Below are 10,627 nucleotides of genomic sequence, written 5' to 3' on the forward strand. Positions count from 1 at the left end.
TATATATATATATATATATATATATATATATATATATATATATATATACAGTATATATATATATATATATATTTTATATATATATATATATATATATATATATATATATATATATATATATATATATATATATATATATATATATATATATATATATATATATATATATATATATATATATATATATATATATATATACATACATATATACAGTATATATTATATATATATATATATATATATATATATATATATTATATATATATATATATATATATATATATATATATATATATATATATATATATATATATATATATATATATATATATATATATATATATGTATATATATGTATGGCATGCTGGCTGGTTGTTGTCTAGTTTATTACTGCTTGATGTACAGAATCTTCACAGAGGTTATCGGCTGGTGAGAGCCGCAACATAGTTACTACTCTCTGACAAATTGAAACAGGGATTAAGTTTAGGCATCTGTGTTTGTTCACAGACAGAAACATACATAGAATTTGATACAGAAGATTCAGTTGAACATTACGAGTACATGATCGGAGCGCTTGCATAGCAATGCATATAGTGGTGATCATAAATGAAATGTGACAATAATGGTTACAGAGAAATATGTATAAAAGTCGTATGGGAGAAGTTGTGTTTCTTCAACCATGTGCTTGTCTCGTCAGATGACTCATGGAAGAGAAAGTTCATCTCGATTGTTGGTCTCCTGGCGGGCCACAAATGTGGTCAGTACAAATACTCCCCAGAAAGACCCAACAGCTGAAAATTGTCTTGCTGACAATGTGAAGGCTGGGTCATTTGTACTTTCTCACGCCTTGGTATTGGTGGTGAGTAATGGGTGTGACGGGTCGTCCTTGTTGTCTTCGTTGCTGGTACGTCTGCTTGGCTTTTGAGTGAGAGTACCTTCCTCACGATGTTCAAGGATGACTAGGGTTGGCCACCTGCGGCGGGTGGTGTAATGAACCGCCTCAGCTGCCTGTAAAGGTGTGGTGGTCGCTCGTCTCCTCCAGGAGCCCCACCTGGTTGAGGAATTTCTAGGCTCTCAGGGCGGGCAGCAGGCTGAAGGATGACGTCGGCTGATCCTTCGGTAGCCAGCTTGAGGATGCCGTCCAGCAGGAACTCGAGGACGGTAGCAGGCTGAAGGATGACGTTGGCTGATCCCTCGGTAGCCAGCTCGAGGATTACGTCCAACAGGAACTCGAGGATGGCAGCAGGCTGAAGGATGACATCAGCTGATCCTTCAGTAGCCCGCTCGAGGATGCCATCCAGCAGGAACTCGAGCATCCGGGAAGGTCATTCCTGCCCTAAAGAACCATGCCTCTGGGTCGCAGGACATAAATGGCAGTAGGTGTGTGGAGGAGGCGGCACAGGCTTCGTTGGCGGGTGGGTCATCTCCTTGGGTCGGACATCTCTCATCGGCCTCTTCGGGTCACCCCGGGGTCACCAATGTAAGGAAGGTACTGACTGACATGCTGGCTGGTTATTGTCTAGTTTATTACTGCTTGATGTACAGAATCTTCACAGAGGTTATCAGCTGGTGAGAGCAGCAACATAGTTACTACTCTCTGACATGTCGAAACAGGGATTAAGTTTAGGTGTCTGTGTTCACAGACAGAAACATACATACAATTTGATACAGAAGATTCAGTTGAACATTACGAGTACATGATCAGAGTGCTTGCATAGCAATGCATATAGTGGTGATCATAAATGAAATGTGACAAAAATGGTTACAGAGAAATACGTATAAAAGTAGCATGGGAGAAGTTGTTTCTTCGACCATTTGCTCTTCTCGTCAGATGACTCATGGAAGAGAAAGTTCATCTCGGTTGTTGGTCTCTGGTGGGCCACAAATGTGGTGGTACAATATATATATATATATATATATATATATATATATATATATATATATATATATATATATATATATATATATATATATATATATATATATATATATATATATATATATATATATATATATATATATATATATATATATATATATATATATATATATATATATATATATAGATATATATTTTATATATATATATTTATATATATATATATATATATATATATATATATATATATATATAGATATATATTTTATATATATATATATATATATATATATATATATATATATATATATATATATATATATATATATATATATATAGATATATATTTTATATATATATATATATAATATAATATATACATATATATACTGTATGTCTTTATAGCAATTATTACATACTTTTTGAAGGAACAAAGATCTGAGTGAGAATCTTATATGAGGTTAAAATGTCACATTTGCAGCTCTATTTACCATCATCAGTGTGACACTGAAAATGTATGACTGCAGCTGCATTTGGTAATTCCAGCAGAGAACTTTGGACCTGGGTGTGATTACAGATGCTTAGATATCCCATATAGTAGGCTGTCAATAGTTTTGTTACCTTAATGATGCATAAAAGTTTTTTGTGAAATTTTAATTTTTTTTCGGACAGTTGTATTGGGCAAAAATCCTGACGATGATTATACCAACACGTACATTACACAGTAGAGTGCTGCTTTTGTATTAGTACTTAGTCTGGAAAAAAAAACTATTGGTTCCACATTGCATTACATAATGTATGTTTAAATATACTTAGACTGCACTTGTTCATTTATATAAGTAAAAGTCAACTCTGCAGTATTGAAACTGTATAGTTGAGAAATGTACCAAGTAAATGTGCCACAATTTTAACTTTTCAATTTGATCTCACTTTTCAGGGATCTACTGTATTGTTATATTTGAAACAAGGCTACCTATTTTAAAAATTTGTATATGTATATATATGAGCTATATTTTACAGGTTTAGACATTTATAAAAGTCTCAGATGCTCACTTAAGAAATGATAATTATATTATTTTGTAATAACCCCTTGACTCTGAAATAGAATAAATATAATACTGTACTGTTAAATAAGTGAGAGTGAAGAAGTCAGTTTTCAATGCAGGGGAAATTACTTGCTTGGAGGGAATTTATTTTGAAATTGTGTAAAAGAAATGATTTTATGTATATATTAGAGGATGACCTTTGTATGTAGTGTCATCTTAGTGTTTCTAGAACATTCCACACAAAATAAACAAAAATATACTTTAGATTTTTATCTCAAGAATTTAATTTCGTACCTTTCAGAGAAACACTGTTGATTTACTTGTTTATTTTATACATGCTTAGTCCTTAGTGCAGTGAGCTGTAGGCAGTTTAAATGTTTAATTATTAAGGAAAGCAGCTACAATCTGATTGCCATTTAGAAATCTTAGCATTTAAGTTATAAGAATGGAATTAATTGATGTTGTTCATGTTGTCATTATAGGTCAGTTGATGTTCATAGCAATCACAAAATAGGGACCAGTGTGCACATAAGTAGAGTGTATACCCAAGTACAGTATGTGTGTGTAAGTACTGTATGAGTATGTGTGCAAGTATGTGTGTATATATACATATACTACCTGTATTTGTGTTCAGTGTACAATGTACTGGAATGAATTACTTTAAAATGATTTTGACATAGACTGTATTTGCATATAGCTAGTCTTTAGTATTAGGTGCTTTGGTAATTTTTGGGTCTGAATGTAGTACTATAGTAATTTTGTTGTTTTATGTAAGTTTACTAATGAGCTGTTAATATGCAGAGTATGAGAAACTTCAGTTTTCTGAAGGATACTGGATATAATGGTGTCTTACATACATAACTATTATAATAAGAATATGTCTGTGTTTTTACTGTTTTATATTTTTATATTTATATCTTATATATATTTTCTCAGTCAGTACAGTAATTCATAGAAATTTGGGATTAAGTTGTTTAATTGAATATGAACACATTAATCAGTGAAACTGCCAGAATTTCACAAATATAGTTTAAAATAAATTTGACCACATTGTCAAATTTTGACGTGTGGTAGTTAATTAGGTGAAAGTGTTGTCCATGGAAAGCAAAAGTTTAATTTACAATTCCTGCTTAGGATAGACAGGAAGATTGATGCTTATATGCTGAATTGGGAGCATTCAGCTTCAATTTTAAGATTTTAAGCATAGTAATTATAAGAAATTTCAAACCTCAGAGACTGGAAATATCTGAGGGAGAGTTGAAATTGGAAAATGCATAACGGTCGGTGGCCTGTATTAGTTACCATTTTCATCAGTCCATGAAACCCAGTATAAGGAATTTTATATATTCAAAGCTATCACTGGAGCAGAGTGATTAGTACTGCAGGTGGAAATTGTTAATTATAAAGTTTTATAACATAATATTAATGATTTCATACAAACCCTCTGCCATAATTAGCCTTATGTGTAGTGCCAAATTCTTCCAAACACATATCTTTTGATGTCTTGAAGGCAGAAGAGAAGGGGTACAAATAACTTCATGCATGCGTGCTTCTGACCTATCACTAGGTAATAACTTCCCTCGTCATTCCTTTGCATAAAATGATCATGACTTGAGAGAGAAGGGACTTGGAGGTTGGTATATTTTAGGATTGATGAGTTTGTATGAAAAGATTAGATTTATGTTATAAAAACTCTGTGTGGCCTGACAAAGCCATCAATCATAGTAATACTAACTCATTGTTTAGATGAGAGGTTCAGAAGTTTTGAGTCCCAACTTCTATGATGGTTTTTTTAAATGGACTTAGCAAAACACTTGGGGGCAAAATAAGGCCAGAAATGAGTGACAAAAAAAAATCATTGGCTACTGTGACTAACAAAACCTTGAGAATGAGGTAATAGAATGTTGTACTTCAGATAGGAACAGAGATCAACCAACCATTCAGACGGGATATAGAACTCAAATCCTGGAAGACAACACCAATGAATTTATGGGGTGAAAATCATTCTAATCACTTTGTACCTTATGTTTCACAAGTAAGATTAGGAACAGCAGAATGACATCTCATACCGACATTATGGCTTGGAACCCAAAGTATCTTTTGAAGGCAGTGGAAGTTGATAGGGTATTATCTCATAAAGTTAAACTTGTTCTGATAAGACTTGCTATTTTGCTGATTTTGGACAGAGAATCTAGAGTCATGTTAATTTAGGGTCTTACCTCTTCTGAAAGGGATGAAATGCTCTCCCTTGAAAATGAGGTGGTCAACTTCATAAGCTTGCACTACGACTGGCATGGTAAATTGGGTTGTGGCTTGTAGGAGGCCATGATGAAACTCAAAGAACTGTGAAAATGCCCTTTGGGTGAATAACTGGTTTTTGAGAAAGCCCTTTCATCAAGAGCTGGAAGAGTTATCTGAATTCCTGAGACACAGTACTTCTGTGTAGCTGAGATCACGTACTTGAGGTAGGGTCACTGTGTATCTCTTGAAAGTATGCACAGACAGCTGCTTTTGAATGCTGAGATTACTGGAAAAGTCTACATCCACAGGAAGAGTTGATGGGTTGATTGACAACCTTATCTTCAGGAAAACAGCTGCTTCAAGCATTTCTTTGTGGTTGGGATGTTCTTGGGATTGTCTGCCAGCAGTTGCTGGAGGCCTGCCTCCCATTCCTACTGAGATCACTGTGAAGTGGTTGAAGGCTCTGAACTTCATTAGCATCTGCCTGAGTCTACTGAACTAAAGAAAGGCATACACATCAAGATTGTTCCAACTTGAAAGCAAGGAGCCCAGCTTCTTGACTGCTGAAGTTAAGTGCAATGATAAACTTCCCAGCACAAACCTTAGAACAATCTGGACTCTGCCTCTGCCCAGTTGAAGATCACCACTTTTATCTGACAGATGTTCAAATTATCATCCATTAATTCAGTCATTCAAGAGTGAGCAAACTAAAGGCTGTAAGTTATCAGAATTTATGTAAATACAGCCGTGATATGAAATAAATAATTAAATTACAGTATGCCTGTATACCAGGAGAAAGAAATAAATAATTAAATCATGCCCTATACCAGAAGAAGAAAAATACTGTATAATGTCAGTATTATCTATTAATTTGGATTACTTACTGGAAGACAGTAAGACAGCTTTTAGTGACTGGTGAGCTTTAGTACAATTTCCAGGAGAAATATCTGAAAAGTAGGGTTTGATTAGACAATAACAACAGGAAACCGAAAAAAATAGCTAAAAAATTAATGAAAATTAGTTGGGTTATCCAGATTGTCAAAGCAAACTTGGGAGAATTATCACGTTGTGTTAATATGGCTCCAGTACATAAAAGAATGAGGAATGCATGAATAAAGTTGATGATACCTATTCTGCTTCTGTCTTAAAGACATTAGATGATACATGTTTGGGGGAAATATGACAGAATGAATACAACTATGGTAATTTATCTTGAAACAAAATGTGTTTGCGTATGGGGTAGTCTGCACTGATAAGACTTTGTTTGGATTTTGCACAAGTCAGTAGCTAGTGAACTAAATACTAAACATGAGCTTTGTGTACATACTGTATTACATGGTGTTCTTATTTACATTGTACAGTCCTTTGGTGAGAAGAGCCAGTAAAAGAGATTACTAAATGAATTCAAGCATGTATTCTGACTGAACAGCTTAAGACCCTTTCATAGAGGCAAAGTTGATTTTTTGTTGGAAACAAGGGTTGTCCTCTGCTGAAACCAGCTACAGTACAGTATAGAAATTGAGTGTGCATGGCAAGTAGAACAAGCTCTGATAATGGGTTCATAACTGAGGATTATTTACAGCCCTTTTTATTAAACTTTTACACTAGATTAATGGGAATGTGTTACTACACTAAAATGCATGTACATTATTAATACAGTAGTTGCTTTGTACAGACTGTATTCCCAGTTTGGCTTGTAATGCTCTTTATTTATGGGAGAATATTAGATGTTTTCACAGTGAATTGGGAAGAATGGCTGATTATAGTGATTATGGAACCAAGATATGCCATTTATATAAAATTTGATGCGCTTAGAAAGAAAAACTAGGTGTTTAAGTAGTTTAGTGTCCCATTTTAGTATGCATGTTTCCTACAAACGGATAAAAAACCCACTCGCTCATACTCTTTAAGTTGGTTTTTGCGGCCTTATTGTATAGTCTGTAGTTTTTCTAAGCAGTCATTTTTGGGGCATGATTGTTAACCCCTTGCCCATAATGGGTGCCTGGCATTCATTAATGGTCATCCATTCAAGTATTTATCAAACCCAACCTTATATAACATCACTGAAAGAATAATGTTGCAATCACTGCCATCTTCACAGCATGTCCCCCATATTCAGTTGTCCTAAAGTATATCTGCAAAGAGCTGAAAAAATTCCTGCATGCTATGAATCAATGCTTTGATATAGCAGCCCTTCCCTTTAGAATTTTTTCAGCTGCATGTCGACAGATCTTTGAAATTTTACCTGTAAATTGGGCTGAGTGTTATCTTTCTGGTTTTAATCCAAGTTGGGTAGTAATGTGAGCATATCTAATTTGTAACATTCGCTGGAAAGCTTCAAATTCATGCCAAGTTCTCAAACATGTAAGCAATTTGGCTTAGTAATTTGTATCCTCTGCCATATGAAGGATGTACAGTGGTTTACCATTTCTAAGATTAATATCCATTCAAGTTCTTAAGGACACTGGCTAGTAAAAGAATGATGGCAATTATAAGCATTTAAAAATTAGGATATAAAATATTTCTTCAAAACTTGGTGTATTATCACAGTGGTCAGGCTGCGTCAGCTTAAGCTTGTATTTAAAATGTAAATATAACTCTCAAAGCATATTCAGTAAGATTTCCTTTTCTGGGTGTGAAGCATGTTATAAGGGCCTTGTATTCATTGTGATTTCATTTATGAATAGCATTTAGCATAGGAGTAACCAGTTCAGTTTTTTAATTGAGAGGAACCAAAAATGAGAAGACATACGATTAACACATATAATGTCATTTATCCTAGGTGTAAATATTAAAGTCAGACCTCTCCACATCTGGTTAATAACAAAAGCATCTTGAAGTTTCTTTCCATACGTCAATGAAAACTCCCAAACAAAAACTTGTTCATATTTCGTTTGTCAAGTCTCTAGGAGCTCATTGTTCTAGGACTTTTGATTACTTATATTGATTCCCTTCCCATCATGTTATCCAGCCTCTTTTCTTATCTAATTTTTGTATGCACATTGTTTGATTTCAAATTATTATATGTGATATTTTAATGTATTTCAGTGGATTTTCATCTCTGTTGTTAATGCCATGGTCTTTCATTTGATAGCACTAAAGATTGCAAATACAGTACAGGTGTTCACTGTTTTACATGGTGGTGTGTTTTTTGTAGGTTAATTGATTATTTTACATTAATTTGTTTTGTCTTTGATGATATACAAGCATTTTGTATTTCTTGTTCAGCATAAAGGTTATGAATTCTTTCTAAGTTTTCCATAAGTTTAGCAATTAGTTTTATGATTTTTCTCATTTGCAGTACAGGCAGTCCCCGGTTAATGGCGGGCTCGGTTAATGGTGATCCGATTCTACAGGGCTTGTCTTGTGACGAAAATCAGCAATTTTTGGCGCTGAAAATCGCCGATTTCCGCTTATCGGCGCCGATAATTGAGTATTGGCGCCGATACATACCTAACAGAGGCACCGATAACCAAAAATCGGCGCTTTTCGGCACCAATAAGCCATGAAAATCGCTGAAAAAGCGCCGCAAATCGCCGATTTTCGGTTAGTGGTGATTTTTGGTTATCATCATACCCCCAGAACAGAACCCCTGCCAATAACCGATGACTGCCTGTATAGAACACTTTGTTTTGTGTTATTTAGTTTTTCGTTAAACGTAAGAATTTTAAAATTTGTAAACAGTTGTATTTCATGAGCTTATCTGTTCAAGTGATTTTCATTTTATTTTCAAGTGTTCATCTTGAGACGTTGTGTAAGTCTCAGCACTGGTGCCTGTGGTTACCTAATAAAAGATATTATGCTTATGTGGCAAGTACAGTAGTGACAGGGGCCCTCATGATTTAATTACTTCTTGTTGGAGACACATGTACTGTATTCACTTGACCTTACCTGTTGTACCTGTAAGGATCAGTCCAAGGACTGATGATCCAAGTTTCATAAGGTGGTGCAGGATAAGAGTAGGGCTTGTTTAACGTGTTTCAGCTTTTGATTCCTTGATCCCACACCTACCTGCACAGGAAAGGAGATCTCTGAGTTATTCCTTCTCGCCACTATATGCTAAGGTACGTGTTTCCTCTGATGGTGTACCATCCCTTCACTCTGAGCCCAATCTGCGTTGGTGCCCTCGTGCCAAACCATGTTGGGCCGAGCATCAAAGCCTTTCCAGTCCGAGTTCTACTGCCACTTTAGCTCCTCGTTTGGAACTTTTTTTTTTTCACAGGCCAGGAGCAATTTAAACAATTCCTCTTTGCATCCTTGCTAGATTTCATGATATAACAGCAACAGTTTTCTTCTGAGGCTTCACTTTCTGCTCCTTCTAGAGTTGTTCTGCCCAAGCTGAGATGGACAAGCTCATTTTCACTTGGCAAGTCTGTACAGTTCACTGTAGAAGCAGACCTTCATGCTGAACTGTGACTAAGCCATGCTGTTTTTATGCAGCATTTTTAAAGACCACTGTCTTTCCCTAGTTATGTCTGCCTCTGAAGAGGACTACAAAACCTCTTACATGGAATATAGTTCCAGGAAGAATGAAAGAGATGGGTCTTATTCTGAACCAAGCCAGTTACCTTCTAAGAACCATAGCCTTTCAGACCTATGCCAGCCAGACTCGAGCCTAGTAATCCTGAGCTGCTCAAACCTGAATTGCTCTATGTATTGCCATGTACCTGGGCTCTTAAACTTCAGATAACCAGAGCTCCACTATTTCCAAGGATGTAAGCTGCTCAATTTCAAAGGATTTGAGCCATCATATTAAAAATAATGTGAATGACTGAGACCAGAGCCACTCCAGTGCTTCTGAACCAAGTCATTCCACCTCAAGGGAGTGTAGTGTCTCCACTGTTACATTCCTGAATCACTCCTCTTCCCTAGAATTAGAGCCATGGTGATTCTATGGAAATTAGCCTTCTTCTTTGAAGGACCAAGCCACTCTACCAGTAAGCACCTAGATAGCTCCACTGATAAGGACATGAAAAGTGCCAGTTATGAGGATCCCAAATGATCCACACTTAAGGATCTAAGTCATTCTACTATCAAAGAAGAAACGCTTTAGCGCTTCTTCTAAAAAGGATACTAACCACCCTGCTTCCAAGGAAATGGATCACTAAGAGCCAGCTAAACCATAGTTTTTTCTAGATTCAAGTCACTCTGCAGTGTAGATTTAAGATGTTCTCCAGTTATGGACTCAAACCTCTGTATCTAGATCTAAGGTGCACAGGGTCAAAGGACCAGAGTTTCTAATTTAAGTCCAAAACAGGTCATTCCTTAGCTAAGGAGACAAACTGTTTTCTTTTCCAAGAGGAACCAAATTCCAACATTGAATCATGTAGCGCTTACTGTAAGATCTGTAATGATTTTCACCCCTCTGGTAACAATGTTCAGGAAATTTTTTAGGAAGTCAAGGAAATCTGATCTCATTCCTTCTTCATTACCTTTACCTAGGCCATTAAACAGAATTTCT

This window comes from Macrobrachium rosenbergii, chromosome 4 (genome assembly GCF_040412425.1).
Source record: "Macrobrachium rosenbergii isolate ZJJX-2024 chromosome 4, ASM4041242v1, whole genome shotgun sequence".
In the NCBI taxonomy this organism is placed as follows: Eukaryota; Metazoa; Arthropoda; class Malacostraca; order Decapoda; family Palaemonidae; genus Macrobrachium; species Macrobrachium rosenbergii.